Raw genomic sequence first — 24,265 nt, 5'->3', positions numbered from 1 at the left:
TTGAAATGTACACCGGTACGTGAGTCACGCATTGTACTTGTCTCTGTCACAATTTTCTGAAACTCAGCAAAGGATGTGACATTTTATGACTTTATTTACCAAAGCGGAACCCAAGGAAAATCACCTACAATGTCAATTGAGATTTCATCTACTGACTGCCTTGTTAGAATTTGATTTGTTCCCCCGCTTCTCGCTACAGGCAGAGAGTCTATATTGGAAGTATGTCTTTTACTGTAAATCTGTGTTCTCATAATAAAACAGGCCCTGATCATTTGTGACTCAATTTTACTTTTCAAAATGGAGAACTACAGGAGAGCTGTGTTCCAGCGGTTTCTGCTCTGAGATGGCCCAAGCACCACTCAGGAAACAAGCAATAAAGGTTAAGAGCAAGGACTGCTCTTTTTCTTTCTTTCTTTTTTATTTTTGCTGTTAACTCTCTTCATTGTGTAATGTTTTATTATGTTTTCATATATGTTGGAAGCCAGCCAAAGTAGCTGGGGCAACCCAGTGAGATGGGTGGTGTACAAATAAATAAATAATAATAATAATCCCTGCATGAAAATGCTAATCAGTGTTCCTAAATCATCTATGGAAATACAAACATATTTCACATGGATGATTAAAAGCTTCTACCACTGCTTAAATTGCAAGGGGGTCATATGGCCTGGGTAGTTAGCTTTTAGGACAGCTTTCTTAACTCCTGTTTTAGATGCCAGTGGGGTTATGATGGTTTCAGGGGGTGGTGTTTTCTTGGCATTTTTGGGGCTTGAGTTCCCATTAAATTTATGACTTATTGCTCAAATACAGTGGCGTAGCGTGGGGGGTGCAGGGGGGGCCGGCCGCACCGGGCGCAACATCTGGGGTTAGGGCAAATCCACAGGTTAGGGGGCGCAAATCCACGGGTTAGGGGGCGCAAATTACTTGCCTTGCCCCGGGTGCTGACAACCCACGCTACGCCACTGCTCAAATAGAAGAAATGTCAACTGTCTTCCTAACTACAAAACTCTTTAAATGAAGGAACCCCTTTTTAAACAAGCACCACAACAGTGGTGGTGAAGATAAGCCAATGTTTTGTTTTGTTTTTGCCGAGAAGCCCCAAAACTATATTTTTATTTTGTAATTTGTCTTCCTTCTCCTAGATGGGCTATCTTCCTTGGTTGACGAGCCCCATCTGCCCCTCATTTCCCTCTCTATAACATGTGCAGAAACTGCCATCTTGACTGTTGGACCCACTATTGGTCTCGTCCGCTCAGTCCCCTGGAGCCTGTCTTCTCATGAAGGGGGAGTCCTAACTCACTGAGGGTTTAAGACCCATCAGCTTCCCTCATCTGGTTTAGCCGGCCAGTCAAAGCCGCTTCCTGGGACTGAAGATATAATTTAAGTTTCCTTTGGATAAGGAAACACTGGAAATGTATGTATATTTGTAATATTTGCTTTATTCACAAAAATGCAAGAACAAAATAGGCATAAACTGATATACCTGCAACAGGTGGCAATTCCAGCCCCCGCCAGGCCTGAAAACAGTGCTCAAAATGGAAAAATGTTGTGTTTATCTATACAGTGGTAGCTCGGGTTACAGACGCTTCAGGTTACAGACGCTTCAGGTTACAGACTCTGCTAACCCAGAAATAGTACCTCGGGTTAAGAACTTTACCTCAGGATGAGGGCAGAAATCAAGCAGCGGCAGCAGGAGGCCCCATTAGCTAAAGTGGTACCTCAGGTTAAGAACAGTTTCAGGTTAAGAACAGACCTCCAGAACGAATTAAGTTCTTAACCCGAGGTACCACTGTATGTATGCACACACATACACACAAACACACATTCATTAAATTTATGAGTAGTTTTCCACATAAGGAGTCTCCGACAGAGTTACAAAATAAAAAACACATTACAATAAAAACCATACAACAACCCATAAAACAGATCCAAAATTATGCCCAACAGAGACTATTTTTCACCTCTACTTGTTTGTTGTTTTGCTCTGAGGAAGACCAATGTCAAAATACATTGGCCATATTCTGCATTTTAATAAAATTTCATGCTTTGGGCACTAGTCTGAAACCTTGCCTCTCTTTTATTACTTATTTTATTTTATTTTTTTACTACAAGCCATCTGCTTAACAAAGGATGGTCATCCCCCATCTGTTTCAATGGTATCCATATAAATGAAAAGAGAAGAGGACTAGCTTAGTTTGCAGTATTTGCGGGACTGAATTCTCTGGGCAGCAAAATAGCTCAGCTCGCTGAGGTTGTGTATTTCTTCCAAAGTATCCACTAATAAATTCTACCTGCTGTTCATCCTGCACCTGCGATACATGATTTATCTGTAACTCATAGCCAAAATGGTAATAAAACATTTTGTGCTAAAGATTTCATCATCTCTATTTGTGAAATATAGGGCTAGCGTGCAATAACTCTGGCACTGAAGCCCATATTCTTGAAAGACTGGTCATCGGAGGCATTAGAGTATACAGGGGTACCTCGGTTTAAGAACAGTCCTGTTTACGAATGATTTGGTTTACGAACTCCGCAAAACTGGAAGTAGTGTCCCGGTTTGCGAACTTTACCTCAGTCTAAGAACGGAATCCAAACAGTGGAAGGGCACCGGCAGTGGGAGGCTTCATTAGGGAAAGTGTGCCTCAGTTTAAGAACGGTTTTGGTTTAAGAACGGACTTCCAGAACGGATTAAGTTTCCTGCTTTGGGGCTTCCCACAGCCACCCAGTTGGTCAATGTGAGCAAAATGGATAAACATGCCATGTCCAAATTAACTTAATTTACTCATTTATTCATCTACTTTAAATATATACTCTTATAAAACTTATATTACAACAATCCTGCCAATGTTCTTATTTGTTTGCAATTTATCTGTAAATATTCAGTAAACCACTTTCATCTTTTATAAAAAGTATGTTATCTTAATTTCTTATTCTTCAGGTGAGTTTTGCTATTTCTGCATATTCCGTAAGTTTTTGTATCCATTCTTCCTTTGCTAGTACTTCTGCTTCTTTCCATTTTGGGGCGAGTAACATTCTTGCCGCTGTAGTAGCATACATGAATAAGTTTCTATACAGTTTAGGTAGTTCTGTCCCTATAATTCCCAAATAATTCCCAAAGCTTCTGTGTTTTGTTTTTTTACAAACCTTATTTTAAACATCCTTTTCAATTCATTATATATCAAAATATATAATCATAATATATATATATATATATATATATATATATATATATATATATATACACACAAATATGCATATGAGGAAAAATTGCTTGAAAAAAGTATACATTTGTCAAAACTTCATACACAAGTATGTTTATTAGGAGAAATTCATGCTAACGTGACTATTTAAAAAAGGGGGGAACCCACACAAATTGCTGCAGAAATGTGGAGAAATGACTTAAAGACCAGAAAAAAAGAGAAACCGTAAAAGACCAAAACTGATAGTTCCTTCCAGCCCAAATTAAGACAGATCACAAGCCCCACTGTTAATAGAAAGGATTCATTTCGAGTCATTTCCATACAGATTGTGCCCAAGACAACACCACAAAATAGATACTATTTGTTATATATTCAGTGGTCTGTCTTTGCCTGAGCTTGAGTCTGGACTAAGAATTCTGAGCCCCTGTGCTCTGATTCGATACATGGTATCCAATCACAGAACATTTCAGGATTTTGGCCTCTGCCATTGGCCTTTAAACTCTGAGTCATGATTCGCAGGTTGGAAGTTTAGACAGCCAATCACGTTGGGAGTGGGAGTGGCCCAGGCCTTCAGAAATGTATATAAGCAGTTGCTTTGCCTCTGTTGTCCAGTTCTGTTAGTTCAATAAAAGTTTGTGCTGTTATCACTGTGTCTTGCTTTGTGGGAACCCACCTACACTTCACTATTTTATGTCAGAGCCCCCCAGACTGCTTCCTATATGACCACCCCTCACATACATTTTACAACCCATCAGCATTCCATTTACAAAAACTGGCTTTTTATGCTCTCCTACCAGGCAGCTAAGAACTCAGATCAGATGCATATCAGAAAGAGAAATCTCCTTTAAAAAAAACAAAACACCTTCAAGTTCTGAATATGAAGCTGTGGGAGATTCCTCTTATCTTTTGTCTCTTGTCTCTTATCTCTTCCGACTGAAAGGAAGCAGGTGGGTTGAGGGAGGGAAGTCTCCAAAATGGCGGCATTTCACCTGCCTGAAGCAGATTTAGCTCCCTGGTTACATGGCGATTGCTAAAACAGAATCCAATAATAGTGTGAGGACCTACAGCTGACGCTGGAAGAGTAATTGATTAATTGATGGTTTGGGCTTTACTCTGTTCTGCTTCCCATATAAACAAAAAAATCTGTTACCCCAGTAACTAATGCTGTAAATCTCTGTAGCTTGGTGATTTGCATTTCCCATACAATATTAATCTCTTAAAAAAGCAACGGCTGTGGATTCCACTCTAGGGCAGTTTTACATAGGCATCATTAATTTTCAGTTTCACAGTGAAGTATTTGTTTTCTTAGGGACGCGGGTGGCGCTGTGGGTAAAAGCCTCAGCACCTAGGGATTGCTGATCGAAAGGTCGGCAGTTCGAATCCCCGCGGCGGGGTGCGCTCCCGTTGTTCGGTCCCAGCGCCTGCCAACCTAGCAGTTCGAAAGCACCCCCGGGTGCAAGTAGATAAATAGGGACCGCTTACTAGCGGGAAGGTAAACGGCGTTTCCGTGTGTGGCTCTGGCTCGCCAGAGCAGCGATGTCACGCTGGCCACGTGTCCCAGAAGTGTCTCCAGACAGCGCTGGCCCCCGGCCTCTTGAGTGAGATGGGCGCACAACCCTAGAGTCTGTCAAGACTGGCCCGTACGGGCAGGGGTACCTTTACCTTATTTGTTTTCTTCTAAAAAGGGGGGTGTAAAATAAGTGTATTTAATTAATAAGCAGCAAATCAGCATTTCTGCCTTCAGCCCCATGCTTTTAAGCATTCTGTATTGGCCCACAGTTGTTTTAATTTTGTCTGGATTTGCGCAAGATTCTTAGAAGAATGAATCTAACATGATTTCTTCTTTAAGTTGCAGAAATCAAGAAGGCTGGTCTATTCTCTCTCTTCCCCATCCCTTTCAAAGTGTAGCTGTCGATGGAATGTGATACACCTAAAGAAAGAAGGCATTATTATTTTTCCTTCAGAGGAACTATTTACAGAAACATATTGTGTTTCTATATTTATTTAACAGCAACTGGTTCCCACAACAAATCATGGGAAATGCAATTAAATTGCTAGCATGTCTTCAAAGCTAAGCAGGGTCCAGTAAAGTTTCAAATTGGATGGGGGAATATGAGTTGATATAGACTTCTGGGTATAGGGCGGTATATAAATTCAACAAATAAATAATAATAATAATTGCAGGGGGTGGACCTTCCAACTGTACAATTCTATGATTTCTAATACAATCACCCTATCTCCAATACTGTTTCAAACATCTGATAGATGCTAACAGGCCCAAGACATTTTGGTGTCTGAGGCAAAGGGCAAAATGGCTGCTCCTTCCCACACAACATACAGAAGCCTGGCAATGGGATACCATCCTCCACCACACCCTAAAGCACCAGACCAGTTTAGGAGGCCAAGGACAAGTAATGGCCATGCATAGCTCTACCATCCAACAGAGACAAATGCCTCAGAAAAAACAGATGGCAGCCTCCACTGATGCCTCTCAGCCTTAGCTGCCTGAGGTGACTGCCTCACTCTGTATAACAGCAGGACTGGCCCTGGATTTGGTTGAGACATGATCAAGGCTTCTAAATTGCTCTAATGTAACAAACTGCCCAGAGAATGTGCAAATTGCCCAGAGAAAACGTCAGTTAATGGGTGGCATATTAAATAAAGAAATTAAATACAAGAAATAGAGTTGGCATTGTTCGCCTCTGGATCTGGCTGGTGCACATGGATAGAGAGGGATGGAGCTTTCTGGAGTGCTGCAGGGATTGAAAACTTCACCACCCGCCAGCCAGCTGATTAAGGGACGACACTGAAAGGCTGCTTAAAGCTTTGAAAAAAGGTTGGAGATTTGACTGCCCTTTCATTTTGGGGAAAGGCCAAAGCAAAGCAAAAAACCACACCAGACAAACAGCAACAGTTATATCACAGGAGATCTAGAATTATCAGGTTCATGCGGGAAAGTGCAAGATAAATCTTTAAATCCCCTGTCTCCCTTGGTTGCAATATGTGTTTTGGACAAATAAAAATCCGAATGAGTTTGGCTTGGCAAGTTCCCTTTTATCACTCTCGCTTTAAACTCATTAAATTTAATGAGTGTTTGAAAGGTCAGGTGCACGAAGGGAGTGTATACGGTTGTGTTGTGGTACAATGCAAGGAGGCTGAAAAATATCAGCAGTAATGAATCCCGTGGAAAGACTTTCTGACGGCATTGCAATAGTTAGGAGAAAATCCCTTTTCATACTGCGCTCTTCTCTCTAATCCCCATTTGAACTGTAAATTTCAGAAGAAGCGTATCGCTGGATAAAAGCTAAAGGAAGGTGGCACAACACGCTTTGTTGCCTACCATTGGCGAGAGCGGTTCTTTAAGGAAATGTCTCACAAATGGCACATAAAACAAAGACTGCGATGAATAATGAGCGCAATCAGTTGTTATCTTTCACCTTCTGGCAACACAGCTGCTCGGGGGCTTTTAACTTGAAAAAGAAGGCAAAATAGATGTGATAGATAAAAAATATAAGTAAAGTTTGTCCCAGGTAGGACAGATTCCATATCCTTTGGTGACAAAAAAACAACAACACCCACTGCATTCTTCCTTGTGGCAGAACCGTATTCATGTTTAGATAGATTAAAGTAATGTTTTTTAAGCAAAATGGCAGCCACCCTTCCAACCTCCTTGTTTGCATATGGACCACAAACAAGTTTTCTACATACATCTGGGAAGTTCCTTGGGATTATGCTTTGATGCCCCTCAAGAGGCATGAATGATGTCATTTGATGAAGCATGCTTGGCTAGTTTAATATATTTCACAGCCTTAATGAAACTCTTGGTGTGCTTCCTTTCAAATCTTGTGGATGTTTTGTCCAGGGAGGAACCCCAAACCTAGTTCAAAATATGATGGCATCTTAAGGAATATTACTAACGATACTGAAACCAAGGCTGAACAAAAATAGCCTTGGAAAAAAATCCATCCTATTCATGGACATCAAAATTGACGGGGGAGGGGGGAGACATTTAATCGGATGTTCTCTGGGTAAAGTTGAAATTCACCAATAGTTTGGGTGGAGGCAAAAATAGAAGCCTTGGAGAATCTCTCAGAAAACTAACAATTTTTGGTTCACTCTTAGGCGATGCCCTTATATGGGAGTGAGACACAATGAACTCAGCATGACTTTCCTCTGAGTAAACATGTAGGATGGGGCTGTTATTACTAAACAAAATTCCATGGTTAGTTCATATTGGGATGAAGAGAGCAGTCGGGCTGAACGAAGGTATTAAAGAAGCAGGGGGCAAATCCATTCCTTCTTTTGACAGTACTGAAATGTACTCTGTTGAATCCACGGTGATGCTTTTTTAAAAAAGTCCCACCTGTACTGCAACATTAGCCTTCTGTCAGCAGAATCCCTGCTATTTATTGGGGAAGAAAAGGCAGGTTGGATGTGGTTATTATTATTATTATTATTATTATTATTATTATTATACTGCCCTATACCTGGGGGTCTCAGAATAAAATCAAGATATAAAACCACAAAATACCTAATAAAAATAAAAACAGAAACCCAACCCCCCCCCCAAAAAAACCCCCACATTTTAAAAGGGCATAGGATGTAAATCGAATCAACCAAAGGCCTGGTTAAAAAGGAACATTTTTGCCTGGTGCCTAAAGGTGTGTGATGAAGGCGTCAGGCGAACTGCCCTGGGAAGAGCATTCCACAGACAGGCAGCCACTGCAGAGAAGGCCCCGTTCTTGTGTTGCCACCCTCCAGACCTCTCGAGGAGGCAGCACACGAAGGAGGGCCTCAAAAGATGATCTCAGAGTCCGGGTAGGTTCATATGGGAAGAGGCGGTCCTTGAGGTGTTGCGGTCCTGAGCCATTTAAGGCTTTATGGGTCAAAACCAGCACTTTGAATTGGGCCCAGAAACTAATTGGTAGCCAGTGCAAGCAGACCAAGATCTGTGTAATATGCTCGAACCGTCTTGCTCTGGTGAGCAACCTGGCCACTGAATTCTGCACCAGTTGAAGTTTCCAAACCATCTTCAGAAGCAGCCCTACGTATAACGCATTGCAGTAATCTAACCTTGCGGTTACCAGGTAAGGCTGGAGCTGTGCAGGTTTAGTGGTGGAGACAATCTGGTGCCACCTATACACCCCTGAACTTGACACCACCTTGACCATCCTCTTCCTCGGGGCTGCAACTCTGTTGCTGGGGAGCTACTGCTCCAGCAGTGCCCCACTAGGCTCCTGGAAATAAGGAAAGAGGTAGACTGACTGTTTCCAAAGGAAGAAGGACGGCAGGGATGGAATATGGAGAAAACAGCACTGGTACCCAACTTGAAGAAAGGAGCCAAGGAAGGCAAGGGCACCTGGGTCAGGAAGTTGTAGGAGCTACCATGGGGCAACAGACAACATTTTCACATTTTGACTCAGGCGCCACAGTGCATAAGATGGATAGAAATGGATGTTGTCATCCACATGCTACAAACAGAATATTGTTATTTTAAATTCTGGGTTTGCTGCTATCAGAGGTGAGCAGAACAGTGAAAGGGTTGTTATGGTTTACCTTATCCATTTTAAGCAGGGGATATTATGCACCTCAGCATTTCAAAATACTCCACACTGAAAAGGTACCAGCATCCTCGAATTCCCTTCAGCCACAACAACAAAAAGCAGTACGTACTGTTTACAAGAAAATAACATTGCCTGCCTCTCCCTCCCTCCCTCTTTTTTTTATCCAGCACCACCACTCTACTTCTTTTCCCCTCCAAGACATTTCTTTCATCATGTTAAAAGCAACCCTTAGTTCCACCTGCAGGTATGAACACCTTTGCACAAAGCTTCAATTTAAGCACAGCACTGTATTTATTTCTAACATGTTTTCCTGACCTTATTGCTAACCCCCTTTTAATTGGTTTTCTAACAGGGTTATACCACTATTCAAATAACTGATGGTCTTTGATTACAAATGATTGTTCATGTAAATAGGTGCTAATTCGGGGTGGGATCAAAGAGCTACTTCAAGCCTTTATTATTATTATTCTTTCTTTCTTTCTTTGAGGAATAGATCTTCCACCACAAGCACATCATCACAATTCTGGAAATTCTGTTAGCTACAAAAGAGTTTGTTCTAGGATATCGAATGGCTGCCATATATCTGGAATTTCCCAGACATAACTGGGATTCAGCCCTCGTAAACAACGCCCGAATGGAAATTGCTAAAAAATGTCTGGGAAAATCCAGATGTACTTTTGAGATTTTGCAAAACTTTGCAAGACTTTGGCCAAAACCAAAACCTTTTGTGTCTGGATTTTCACTGGTAACCCTAGGATATTGGGAACAGCTGTATGAGAAATACAAATTTGAGTGGTCTGAATTAGACACATGATTCTATAGATCCTAGCCTATACAACTTGTGACCCGGGTGCCAACTCCAGGAGCCCCCGGGCAACCACAATTTTGTTGTTGTTGTGGGTGACTCTGCCTGTCACCATGCGCCACACACTGCCACAACACACCACTGCCTGCGCCTCCACCATGGGGCCTCTGTTGGGGCTCACTATGGCCATGGACATGCTCCCAGGGTGCGGCCACAGTCTGGGGCCCAAGTCAGCACTGTTGGCTTGGGGGCTGCAAAGCCATTAGCTTATCATAGTGATGTCCATTGGCATGCGAGAAGCCAATACATAAGTGTAGCCAGGATTTATGTTGGGGGGGAGGGAGGCATGAGACCCACCTGTCATCATCCTCTGTCTGGCTCTGCCTAGCAGATTTGGAATGAAATGTCTCAACAACAGTTGTTTTGAATTACTTTCTTTCGACCCCAAGTGCTCAGAAAAAAAATCTGTCAAAATCTTCAGTCTTTTGAAAACTAGGAAGTTAAATAAAAAAATAACCACCTTCAATTCAAAAGAGAGAAGTTGGGAACCAAGTTGGGTGTGCCATGAAGACTACAGTGGTACCTAAATTCGTTCCGGTGGTCCATTCTTAACCTGAAACTGTTCTTAACCTGAGGTACCACTTTAGCTAATGGGGCCTCCTGCTGCCGCCACACAATTTCTGTTCTCATCCTGAAGCAAAGTTCTTAACCTGAGGTACTATTTCTGGGTTAGTGGAGTCTGTAACCTGAAGCGTCTGTAACCTGAAGCGTCTGTAACCTGAGGTACCACTGTTTATTGGGGGATTCAGCTCTAAGCACTGCATTACACACCGGCTCTCTCAATACTAAAGTTGCCAGAGGAACTCTGTCATGGAGTTCTGCAAATCCTCAAGCAGTGGATTGACAGGGTGAGTGCGCCTGTTTTTGCTCCCTGGCTAGGGCTATAAAAACAGGGTTGTCAAGCACCAGAAAGGAGGCAATATATGGCTCCTGGGCTACATTCGTCATGAGGCATCAAATCCTGCAGACATCCCTCAGACTGTCCACTAACCAAACCAGGAAGGGTGGAAAATGTCAGCCACCTTTTCCCTGGAAGATTTCTGTTCAGAAATACACAGTCATTTGTGTGCTCATCAATGTAATGCACACACAAATGTAACTCATGTATCACATAAATACTATATAGTGAACAAAGTTGACGTTAGGGTGTACTGAGACTCTAACGTGTATTTTTAAAAAGCCGACTAAACTACCTAAGTACTGAATTTACAACAGCAAGAGAGGCAACATAACATTTACAGTCTCCTAAATGCTGTCAAGTGCAGTCGCACTTTATCACTTGGCCAATACAACATTGAGAGTCCATATTATACATTTAAAATTACAGTAACCCCTAAAATTTTATTTTCTCTGAAGGCATTAGCATGAGAGGTATTAATGACCCATGCTCTATTGAAGCATTTGCTGTGCTTGAGCGCACTCCTCTTCCAGCAATATTCCTGAATGTATAGGTGCCTGAACTGCATTTCATATAGCGACCGAGATCATTCCCAGAGAAGTCATTCACGGCTTTTAAAATAAAGTTTGTTAGGTCAAGTGATCACAATGGGTCTACCCAGCGCATGATATAATCAGATAGCACTCGATGTTTTGAACACTCAATAAAGTTCCTTTTTCTTTTTTAAAAGAACTTGGCTAATATTATAAGCACAGCCTTAAAAACAGCTGTTCCCAGAGCTTGCAGAGAGGAAAAACTCTAGCGTCATCACCTGCCTGGTGACTTGGGAATCCCTAGCCAATGTCACTTGAGCTTTTCACCATGTAGAGACTCAACAAATTGCAGTCATTAGCTCCTGAGTCAGAATATCCTCTGCATGCTGCTTTGCCTGGGTGGTGCCAGATTAATCCATCCCTGGGGAGGTCTGGGTCAAATCTGCAATCCTCTTTCTCCCTGTAATGACTTTAGGAAGCTTGTTGTCTCATTGTGCCCTTAAAAACCTTCCGTCAGATCCATTCTCATTTCTGTTAAGTTTTTCAAGCCTGGTGGGATAGCTTAGTGCTCTGGTTCTATCATTAAGACAGAAGCCTTGCTGGTGTGAGCCATTTATTATTATTATAAAAACACCCACAGAGCATTATTTTCTGGTTTTTCTTTCAAACCGTATTTATGATCCAGCGAAGCAAAAGTCAGCATCTGCACAAAGCAGGTAAGCGTTACCAGAAACCGAATGAAAACGCTTCTGACAACATAGACAGCAATGATATCAAATCAGAGGCAATTTTATGACCTAACAAGGCTCCACAGGATAGGCCAGGCAAAGGGATTGCTTCTCTGATAGCTTTGTTGTTGTTGTTGTTGTTCTTAAATTTTTGAAGGCAGATCTCATTTTCCCAAAACAAAACAACACTCAAAGTGAGGCAAAGGTCTCGCTTTTGATTATACAGTAAATGGATTTAATATGAGAGGCTACAACTGTTCCAGATCTTTATCACTCCTATAAATAGCCAGCTCCCATTTGAGGAGGTTGCAGAATTCCTCCGTGGTTGGGTTATCTGTAAGCACAACATAACCTTTAGATAGCTTTACAGAAAACTGAACACTTACAGCAAATGTTAGTGTAATTAACTGGATTCATAGATAACCACATGTCTCTTCGACATGCCCTTGGCTGACTACATTGTCTAAGCCTTGACTTAAAAGCAGAGCCAGGATGCTTATAGGCGGTCAGAGAACAGAGTGTTCTCCAGCTTCTGAAACTGCTATACAAGTCACATAAGCAGGAATCCCCAGGCAATGCAATCCCTGAGCAACTTTTCATCCGCTTCGCTCTTCAAAGCCTCCTGAGAAAGAGTTCCTAAGTTCCCAAGGCAACTTATTAAATTGGCTAAGCATTTTTACACTTGAGACTGGCATTTTTTTGTCCTCCACCTAAATTCGCCTTGCTTCTGTTTGGCCCCCATTGCTTATTGTCCTTGGCTGTGTACACATTTGAAGCCTGTGGCTTCCCCCAAAGTATCATGGGACCTGTAGTTTGCAGAAGGTTCTGGGAACTGAATTGCAACTCTCCAAGGGGCAAGCTACAGCTCCTGAGATTCTTTTTTTTTGGGGGGGGGGGAGAGTGAATCATGTGCTTTAAATGTACAGTAGAGAGTATACACAGACCTTGTCTCAAAAAGTCAAATTCCAAGCCCTGCTGCTCACACCAGGGTGGAAGGTTTTGTATGTATGTATGTATGTATGTATGTATGTATGTATGTATGTATGTGTGATATAGCCTCCAAGCATGCTCAGTCGCATAGGAGCCAACTCCTAAGGGCCAAGGTCCCTTCAGCCCCTCCATTAAATATTTGAGGGGGCCTATGCAAATGCCCCCTTCCCTCCCAAAAAGCTGGATTCTCCCCTGAGGGTTAAATCCCGCTTGCTTTCAGCTCCGTGATCAACCAGAAGTTTAAAAAAAAACCAGAAGCATTAAGCATTTACTTAATAGGCAAGATGTTAAATTGTTATTATATGCAACAACTGCAGCAAGAGTATTGTTAGCCCAGAAATGGAAACAAGAAGAAATTCCGATGAAAGAAGAATGGCAGACGAAATTAATAGACTATGCAGAATTGGACAAAATGACAGGAAGGATTCGAAACCTGCAGGACCAGAGATTTACAGAAGATTGGAAGAATTACATGAATTATTTGAAGAGCAACACTGTAATCAAGAAATTAGTATTACTCCAAGAAGTTTTGTAAGGAGAAATATATGAAATGTTACAAAGTAGAAAAAGATAGAGATATTGGTTATGAGTTTGAAATGTAATAGGGAGGATAAGAAATGCATACTGAGAGATTAGATAGGAAAATTTTCAGACAGGATTGATGGAAGTCAAAAATTTGAATAAGATGTAAAAGTATGTTTAATTACTGTTGAAAATTATATGTTAAAAAACCTAATTAAAAATTATATATTTATTTATTTGAGGGGGCCATGCTCCCCACAAAGTTGATGTACACTGCCATTCAAATGGTGTGTGTGTGCTGTGTCTTGCTATTGATTATGCAAGGCAGGGCTTATGTGCCCCCCCCAATATTTTATTTAAGTTGGCACCCCTGCTCAGTCCACATTATGCTACTTTGATTCCCCTCCCCTCCGTGCTCTGAACTTCAACAGACCTTTCCCCCAAGCATGTCGACTCATCCCTCTCAAGTGTAGATGGTTCCATAAGTATCAGCAAGCGGAGGGTAATTTTGCGATTCATATCTTGGATAAGTTTTTTGCCCTTTTACTTAACACTCGGAGATTCTCTTTTTCCAGAGGCTGAAGGGCTGCCCCCTTCGAGGCAGACCCCCCACGGTTAATGCCTCAATTGATTCACCTTCCTTCCTCACCCACAGAGAGATGTTCCATTTTGGGAGACTTTTGACATTTTAAAGTAGCTCTTAGATTAGCCATTAGATGGAAATCCTTTCAGCTGCCATTAGCGAAAGCAGAGCAGAGAAGAAAAGCACCACGCTGTTCAACTCCTTCAGTCCAATCTCAGTGTTGTACTTTATACAACAGCATTATGTAGGGGAAAGCGTATAATGTTAATACAGGTAATGTCGGGTCCTAAATGCAAGAAGTCTTGCTTGCCCGCTTGAGAAAACTAATGTGCCCCTATCCGTTGAAGACTCTTGCGAAGAACATTGATCTCTTTGGGAAACTTTATTGTGTCCCTGATTTCTTCCCAGAACATGTGCCCTATCCTTCAGAGACCTCTTCCCCCACTTTCCTGTTCGCCTTTGATACATTTCCCCTTTCAGCAATCTTTTTACAGCTTTTAGAATCAGATGAAATTGCCTATTGCAAGCGGGCTAGAATCCGTGTTTGAACATGAACAATGTTGTGAATCGCAGGAGCAGATATGCTCGACAGAACTTGTGCTTTGCACTGTTAAGGTCTGGAATTTCTCCTGGCACCAGTAATGGATTGTCAGATTCTGATTTATTTTTTTCAATGCAGCATATGTCTTATGTGACTGGAAATGGCTTGGCCGCGAGAGGGGGTGGGATGTAATTTGGACTAAGGAAGAATACCTGCCTGTACACTGTGGTCATCATTGAAGGCTCTGCTCCAGGCATCAGCGGTGAAGAAGGTGACAGAATGAGACATTGCCTTCACTGTGATGTTGCCCTACTTATGGAATTCCCACACAAAGAGCTATTTATTTCGAGGATTAAGCATACTATCTGCTAAACAAAGAAAATATTGGCACACCCAAATCTCTGACACGCACAAAATATATCACATGGAGACCTATGTAGAGTTGACATATTCTCCCATACCTCAAAAGAGAGACCCCATGCCTTTGATCTGGGCTGAGATCAGCACATGGTGGTGTGAGATCAGCACATGGCAGCCTCACCACAAACTGATGCTGCCAGTCTGCAAGGCTTGACTGTCAAATTCAGCTGAGTCACGTGAATGGGCTCAGATTCTGCAAAATCATCCGCGTGGTTCATGCAACATACAAGGAAGACACAAAAAAAGTTCCTGAAGAGCTTTACAATCAAGCTAATAATAATACAGTCACACCTTGGGTTACAGATGCTTCAGGTTGCGTGATTTCAGGTTGTGCACCGCGCTGAACCCAGAAATACCGGAACGGGTTACTTCCGGATTTCGGCGCTTGCACATGTGCAGAAGTGCTAAATTGTGCTTTGCGCATGCGCAGAAGTACTGAATCACGACCCGTGCGTGCGCAGATACGGTGCTGTGGGTTGCGAACATGCTTCCTGCACGGATTACGTTCACAACCCAAGCGTCCACTGTACTGATAATGATGGTGATATTACAGAGATATTAAAAACAAATTTAAGAATTTTATATCATTGGTGTTGCCCAAAAACGAAAACATATTTGCCTGGAGCTGAAAAGATAACGAAGTTGGTGCCATGTGGATTTTCCTGGAAAGAGCGTCGTGTAAATGGGCTGGGCTACTACAAGAGAAGGCCCATTTTCTCATCGCCACCTTCTGGTGGCACACAGAGAAGGGCATCAGATGATGATCTCAGGCTCCAGGCAGGTTCATAGGGTAGCGGGCAGTCCATTCGGTATAGAAAGGTCCAGAGCCATATAAGTCTTTAAAGGTCAAAACCAGCAGGCTGAACTGAGCCTGGAAACAAATTGGCAGACCGTGCAGTCAAGTCAGAACCCGCATTATATGTTCGTACCTCCTTGCTCCAGTTAGCAATCTAGCTGCCACATTCTGCGTTAGGTGTAGTTTCTGAACAATCTTCAAAGGCAGCCCAGCATACTGTGCATTGCAGTAGTCTAACCTAGTGGTTTCCAGAGCATAGGTAACTGCAGCCAGGGCTGAACCTGTCCAGATAAGATCACAGCTGGGTGGCAACAGTGAAACACATCTGAGGCTAATAAAACACTCCGCTGCCATCAGAAATGACGGTAGGATGAACCTGCACATGAAAGCAAATGATATATAGCAGGTGGATTACTCAATGAACAGTGTAGACCTGTTCATGTCTATTCAGAAGTAGCAAAGCGGGCTAAAGTGTGTACAGGATTTCACCCAAACAAACACACACCTAAATCACCTGACAATTCAGTAAACAAATAAAACTGCAACTTTTGCACTTGTATCCCAACAGATCTTACATCTAACATTGATATACAATCCAGAAGATTGACAAGCATCTCTGTATCTCTTACAAGGGCCTAGAAATATCTTTACTTATAAAGCAATTAGCACATGGATTAATCCCCAGAGTTTATGCAATCGTTATGCATGCTAAGGAGCTCTTCAACAAGCTGTTCTTACCTTTGTTTGAATTTACTACTTTATCAAAAATAATTAGATTTCCAAGTGGTTAAATAACAGTTTTTCCTCGTCCATTAATATAATTGTAAAGTGTAGCAACACTCTAATACAAATCACTGAAAGGACTCAAGGCAAATAGAAGGCAGAGCCTCAATTCCCTTTGAAGCATAATTTATATATTGAATTATGATGCAGCAGTGCCAGTTCAGGAAATATGGATGTCTTGATTGATACTGGTGTGTCGCCATTTCTTTCTCTTATTATTTATTGCTTGTTTGCTTTGTATATGGTATGATGTAATACCCTGCTACTACACTTCTGGGTTGTTAATAATGTTAATCAAGGCTTTTTTAAAAAAAAGGAAAAAAAATACGATGCAACAACACATTGCATTAGATACGGACTTAGGCTGCAAACTCCACCTACCTTGCAATAAGTCCCATTGAATTCAACATGCTGTACTTCTCTGAGTAGTTAGGTTAGGATTGCACTGCAAATTACCACGCTTTAGGGAGCAATCTTATACAGAAGAAATTGGCCTAAAGTAAGGCTGGCAAAAATTAATCTGGCAACAAGTACTCCAGATCCAAACTTTGTTCAGGAGTGAGGCTGTTGCTGGCAGAGCCAACCTAAACCTGGCAGAGGGAAAACAAGTCTTCAAAATAGTGCTTGAGTTATAATACCATTTTTTGCTGGCTTAATTTACACTGGGTTGCCAGGTCACCTATCTGAGATGAAGAGGTTTAGGATTCAGTCTCTCCTGTTCCTGCTCTTCTTCAGGGCAAATGCCAGTTTAAGATCCACAAGGCTCAACTCAGCCAACAGGGTCTCAGTTAAGCTGGGATAGGAGAGGTATGTTGGTGTATTTGCAGTTGAGCTGAGGACGAGGGAGTTAAACTGGCAAAGGCTGGCTGTGCGGAGAACCTCTCGGCTCAGCCAGAGATCTGCTGGACCCTAGCAGAACTTCATTGCAGTGGGTTTGCTATAGGACCAGCCTTGGTCCCAGTGAATTAAAATTAGTTGTGACTACGTTTTCCCACAGATTTCAATGGGTCTAAAAATGAACTGTATCAAAAGCAAACAGTAAGGTGGGGGGAACAGGGCCGGCCCAAGAGACTTGGGCACCTGAGGTGAACCACAAATTGGTTTGCACACGTCCTCCAGAGAAGAAGGTGTTAGTGGAGATCTACATCAGGGACAAGGGCAGGAGGTCAGCAACACCTCATATTAACTAATGGGCTGCTGTAGAGGCAGCATTGAAGTGGGGGGGCTGCCAAAGAAGTGGAAGATCTGGGCTCCAAGGAGGGCATTGCAACTGTCACTGCCACCCTGGCAGCAGCAGCGGACAATGCATTCCTTGGAGGCTGGATCCGCTGCCCCTGTGGACCCTGCGTCCTGAGGCAGTCACCTCATCTTGCCTCATGAGTAAGTCAGCCTGAGCTGGGGGAGAAGAAGAGATTTCTAAAGGATAGAACATACATTTGTGAGATATCCGGGGCAATAAGGTAAGGGTAAAGGACCCCTGAACGGTGCAGTCCAGTCAAAGGTGACTATGGGGTTACAGCTCTCATCTCACTTTCAGGCCAAGGGAGCCGGTGTTTGTCCACAGACAGCTTTCCGGGTCATGTGGCCAGCAGGACTAAACTGCTTCTGGCGCAATGGAACACCGTGACAGAAACCAGAGTGCACAGAAACACCATTTACCTTCCCGCCGTAGTGGTACCTATTTATCTACTTGCACTGGCATGCTTTCAAACTGCTAGGTTGGCAAGAGCCGGGACAGAGCAACGGGAGTGTTACGTATCAAGATTAGTTGCAGTTCTCACTCAGGGCCACCAGTATGTAAATGAAGGATTGAAAACTGTCACTCCTGATTGGTTAGCTAGTTGTGAGTTGTTACTGTTTCAAGTTACTTAGTATTATATAAAGCAGCCAGCTAGGCTGCAGTCAGTCTGATTCTAGGAGCAGTTCTAACTGTTGTAATAAAGAGCTGTGTCCTTCGTCCATCTTTTCCACTATTTAACAGGGAGCTCACTCCATCGTGGGGATTTGAACCACCGACCTTCTGATCGGCAAGCCCAAGAGGGCCAGTGGTTTAGACCACAGTGACACCCGCATCCCTACTATGCATCCTGGTATGCCCCACGGAGAGCCTCAAGGTCCATAAATAGCAACACCCTAGTGGTCCCAAGCCCTAAGGAAGTTAGATTGGCTTCAACCAGAGCCAGAGGCATTTTAATGAGGCATTTTAATATTTTAATGTTTCAATATTTTAATGTTGCATTTTAATTTTGTTTTAAGTTGTAATCATTCAACTTGTATTTATTATTGCTTGTTAGCCGCCCTGAGCCCAGCCTTGGCTGGGGAGGGCGGGGTATAAATAAATTATTATTATTATTATTATTATTATTATTATTATTATTATTATTATTATTATTACTATCAGGGGCTATATTCTCTCCTCAAATCAGAGGCAGTAATGCTTCTGAATACCAGTTACCGAGCAACGGGAGCTCACCCCGTCGTGGGGATTCAAACCGCCGACCTTCTGATCGGCAAGTCCTAGGCTCTGTGGTTTAACCCACAGCGCCACCCGTGTCCCTTTATGAGTTTTATACCTATACAAATTCCAGCTTTCATTGTCCCAATACAAAAGAGATTCGTATTTTGTTGCAAGCTGTCTTGTCTGTATTCTGGTCAAATCGATGTGCTCTCAACGGCACAGTGTAGGGACAGAAAGGCGGCCACTGTGCCATGGTTGTGTTTGAAAGGCAGGCTTCTTGTCTGAGCCGTGAGAAAACAGGGAATGAAGAAAGAGCTGGAGAAGCGCTAGGGCAGGAGCAGCTGTTGGCTGAACATCATGACCCTGAAAAAATGGCATTCAAATAACTCCGTCAGTAATCTGGAACATCAGCACTGCCACCGTGTTGTTACGGGGGAAGCATCTTCACCCAGACCCCCGAGAAAACACCTTTTGCATAAGCGATTTGTTCTTGCTGTGATCCAGGAACAGGATTCAGACTCTATCATTTAATTAAATGCAACAGGCATTCAAGGAGGGTGGGGGGGAAGTAAGCTGTATTAATTAATTCTACCCGTAAAAAAAACAAAAAAAGGCAAGGAAAGCAATCAACTGAAGCAGGCACAAAAAGTGCAGACCAAACAGCAGATTTTTTTCATGCTGTGTTTAAAGCCTGAGGGAAAAGGTTACAGATTTCTGGCACAGTTCCCCCCCCCTCTCCTGAGCCACAGGCCCAAAGGAGGCTCATGCAACACCAAAGAAGGATGTTAAAACGCCATATTGATCAGGCCTAGTGCCTTATTAGATGAGAAAGGAAACTTACAACACAGCCTGCAAAGCCTTGTTGCTGTTACAGACTTGGGGCGAAGACCAAAACAGCAAGCAATTGTCATGCCTTGTCCTCACCTGGGAAAGCATCTGTGCATTATTTATACAAAAAACAGCATACGTCAATTTGGCCAGAGCCTCCCATTGGTCCACCTACCGCTGAGCCCGAAACAGAGCCAGGGCTGCCCACACACACATTTTTTAACTCTCCGCCCAGCCCAGAAATTGGATTACAATTGTAAAAATCCCCCTGGATGGACATGTAGGTGTCAGTTTGCATTTCTTAGTACAGAAAGTATTGATCTGATGTGTAGAGATCTTTCCTATTCCACTTAATTCAAGAGGGTTCTGGAAAGTTTTCTTCCTATGGGAAAGAAACAGGCAGAAGGTTCTTGTTTGGGTTATTTCTTCTGGGAAGCTGAGTATAGCTGGTATAAACTGGTCCTGTTATCTTTCTGTCAAGGTCATGCTGACTATAATAGTGAGGCCAAAAGGAGCCCGAGTTTCACTCACTTTCTCTTTCTGTATCTTTGCTCTGGTGTTCTGTTCTGTATGCTACAGTGTTAAGGTTTAGTCTTATTATAAGTATTGCAAGTTTTATTGTAACTTATGGACTTTGCCAATCCTGAATGTATCGGATTTGTGACCATTATGCTCATTTGCCTTTAGTAGCTGTAAAGCTCCGCTGGATGAAACACAATTGCCTTTGGTCTATTTTTTGGAAACTGCATCGTGTTTAAGTTTTTTCCTCCCCATGGGCAACTGTAGGCGCCCCAAAACAGGACATGTCTGGGATTTTCCGGACATATGGCAACTTTAGCATAGCATCAAAGCAAAGTCAATCAGCATATATCAGTGTAAGTACATAAACCTAAGTGAGCTCATTCTGGCAGCAACTACAATTAGTCTTGGAGTTACCTTGACTACCAATATGGCATTTGCAGGTCTTCTGTAGGGGTAAAATGTGCATTAAAATGCTTAGGTTAGTGCCAACCACATAAAAAAATGTACAGTGGTACCTCAGGTTACATACGCTTCAGGTTACATATGCTTCAGGTTACAGACTCCGCTAACCCAGAAATAGTGCTTCAGGTTAAGAACTTTGCTTCAGGATGAGAACAGAAATCGTGCTCTGGCGGTGCAGCCCCATTAGCTAAAGTGGTGCTTCAGGTTAAGAACAGTTTCAGGTTAAGTACAGACCTCCGGAACGAATTAAGTACTGTATTCTATTATGGAAAACCGCTTTGGAAAAATATGTTAGGCAAAATTGCATATGTATATTAGGAGAATTTTTCAGGAAAGTGCCGATTAATTTTCACCAGGACTTTAAAAAAAACTGCAAATGGATGTGGAAATGTGGAGAACTGAATTGAAGACTAGAAAAATGAGAGAAACCAAAACTGACACGAGGCCCACCCTGAGTGACAAGACAGAGTTGAGAGACAACATGGACCAGTGTTCAGCTTTGTATTCCTGTAAAGCAAGCCAGAATATTGTACAGAGAACCTAAACTTTTTGAGGAACATTTATTGAAAAGGATGGGGAAACTGTGAACTAAAAATGACAGCTTGGATGTTTTCCCTTCCACTGGGAAGGAGTCAAGAACCAAATGGTAGCGCAGCTACAAGCAAGAGACGGATCCCCACAGAGCCCAGAGCTACTGTCAGTTTATGTCTGTATTACAAACCCTGATTCTGCCTGGATAGTGAGCTGGGATGTACGCGGCGTCCCCTAGTGAGTTTGAAATCATCCAACTGTACAGCTTGTGGCTGCTGCGCTGAGACCTTGCTGTGGACATAGAAGGAAAAGGCGGCGCAGAGGTGTACTAACGAGATGCTTGCTGTGTGGATACGGTGTTACTGTCGTTACTACTTCCAAGGGCTGCCGAGATGTGTGAAAATTCCTCCGTCTCTGTGCAGATACACAGAGCACTTAGCACCTCTGCCAGCATCTATTATTCATTCCAGTTTTTGCAGTTTAGCATAGGAACAGGCATTATTCAGCACCAGAACATTATATTTATGAAAGAAGCAAGTGCACAAACAGACTACCAGGCAGAGACACCAGGCATATTTCTAAACTGACTCAGTTGGAAACATGCAAAACTAGATCTCTCCTCACCCCCCCCCCTCTTTTTTTGGCAATACACTGCTTTTTCTTGAATAAACTGAGCTGTTGTGGCTTTGGGCTCGGCCAGCTCCCTTTCCCCGCTAGCCATTGTTAGTGATTACACGCTAATTGTAATGCATACTGCTATTAGTAATTGCATAGTAATTGGTAAAATATGCTTCAGAGTAACTGTAGGCCTATAATTCTGAACCACATGGAAGAAAACTGCAAGGTCTGTACATGAGACAAAAAGAAACATGGGGCAGCAGTTGCTAACAATTACACAGGAAGAAAGCCAAGGTGGCAAAGAATGGGAATTTATTTCGCTGATGGAAAAGGAAAACAGTGAGGAGAAGAACGTAAGGAAACCTTTAATTAACACCTTCCCTCCTGACGGGAACTGAAATCAACACTGCGGTTTTAAGAATGGCTATTCTGGGAACAAAGAACGGGCTATAAATCACTAGATGCCTGCCACTGGTACAATCAACAGGAAACAATAAAATGGGCAGGGCTTGAAAATAGAAACTTGGATTTAAAGTTGTAAAGGACCTTAGCTGAACAAGACTTACAGTATTTTTTGCACCATAACACTCACTTTTTTCCTCCTAGAAAGTAAGGGGAAATGTCTGTGCGCGTTATGGAGCGAATGCCTACGGATGGCAGGGGGATCTGCTGCAGTCGTGAGCAGAGGATCCATGGTTCCCCTTCCTTCCCTCTTCCGTGGCTCGCTTTGAAACAGCAAAGCGGGAGAAGAGCCGCTGAGTGGGGAGGAGAGAGGGACAGAGAGCCTGCTTGCTTTAAAGGAGCAAAGCGGGAGAGGAGAGGAGCCTTCTCCTCTTATACCCCTCTTCTGCATTATTAACAGCATCCTTCTCCACACACCCCACGCGTGCTCCTTGTCCCTTGAGTGCTTTTCCTTCCCTCCCCACTTAAAATGTGGTTACAAGGCATGGATCCACATGGATCCTCAGGATTTTTTCATTGGGCTAACCCAAACTCCCTGTCAGATCACATGTCTGTGGCCACAGCATGAACCACAAAAATCATACATCCACTGTTTCGTTTAGAATATTTTTTTCTTGTTTTCCTCCTCTAAAAACTATGCGCGTGTTATGGTCGGGTGCGTGTTATAGAGCGAAAAATACGGTACTTGTGAATAATAATCATTACAGAGGAGCTCAGTCATTGGAAAGGACATTGTTGGAAGTTACCGCATGCTGAATATTAAAGTGCTGAGCAGAATCTCTATTTTCATTGTGTGTCCTGCTAACTGCAGAAAACCTATGCCTTATATCATTAAGAGCCGGAACCCCAGAGTCGTCCGTGAAGGGACTTAACAGTCAGGGGTCCCTTTACCTTTACCTTTTAGTGTGGAAGCAATTAAGTACTCTTCAGATAGCTTGGGAAAGTAAGGATCGTTTTTCAAGGTAAGAGCAGAAATACTGAGAGGAGGTGACTGTTAATGCCATTAAATAGTCATTAGGGATTTAGGAACATTGGAAGCCAAGGCTGATCACTGGTCCATCAAGCATAGAGCAATTAGGATTTCCTAAATTCCATGCCAATTCTCATGTCGCTTGTTAAACTTCTAGGTACAGTGGTAGTAAAGGTTAAGTACTTAATTTGTTCCGGAGGTCCGTTCTTAACCTGAAACTGTTCTTAACCTGAAGCACCACTTTAGGTGATGGGGCCTCCTGCTGCCGACGCACCGCCAAGGCACGATTTCTGTTCTCATCCTGAAGCAAAGTTCTTAACCCGAGATAATATTTCTGGGTTAGCGGAGTCTGTAACCTGAAGCATCTGTAACCTGAGGTACCACTGTATAAGGCAGTTTCTAAAGGAGGTGAGGCCAAGAGCAGCAAATCACAGACAGGTGTGTGGGCAAACACTCTGATGTTGGAAGAACCTTTAACTATTTGAATCGTTTCTCACAACTCATTAGCAGCTCTTTCATGGAACACTCTTTGGGAATTACTGTCTTACCATTATCAAATTAGTAAGCTGTATAGTATTACTCTGAGACTGAATGACTCATAAAAATCTCACACCATAAAAAAAATAGAACACTGTTTCGCAATCAATCTTGAAGCACAACTTGAATCGAGATAAAACAAAGCTGCTGTTTTGGAGTTGCCATATGTCCCTTTTTTCCCCAGGACACGTCCTCTTTTTCATGGGTAGAGTCGTTATAGCAATCCATAGTTAAAAGTAGAAGTCGGCAAATGTGCCCTCTTTTTTTGCTCTTCAAAATATGGCAACTCTAGTTGTTTAAGATCTGCATCAGAAGCCGAATATTTGAGCCACCCGTGAGAACTCTCAGATTGATTATTATTATTTATATTATTACTATTTATATACCACCCTTCATCATAAGATCTCAGGCCAGCTCATAGAATAAAATACAAGATAAAAACACAAATAATTAAAAC

The sequence above is a fragment of the Podarcis muralis genome, chromosome 12 (assembly GCF_964188315.1).
Source record: "Podarcis muralis chromosome 12, rPodMur119.hap1.1, whole genome shotgun sequence".
NCBI classification, from domain to species: domain Eukaryota; kingdom Metazoa; phylum Chordata; class Lepidosauria; order Squamata; family Lacertidae; genus Podarcis; species Podarcis muralis.
The sequence above is the reverse complement of the archived record's forward strand: the minus strand, read 5'-3'. Positions refer to the sequence as shown.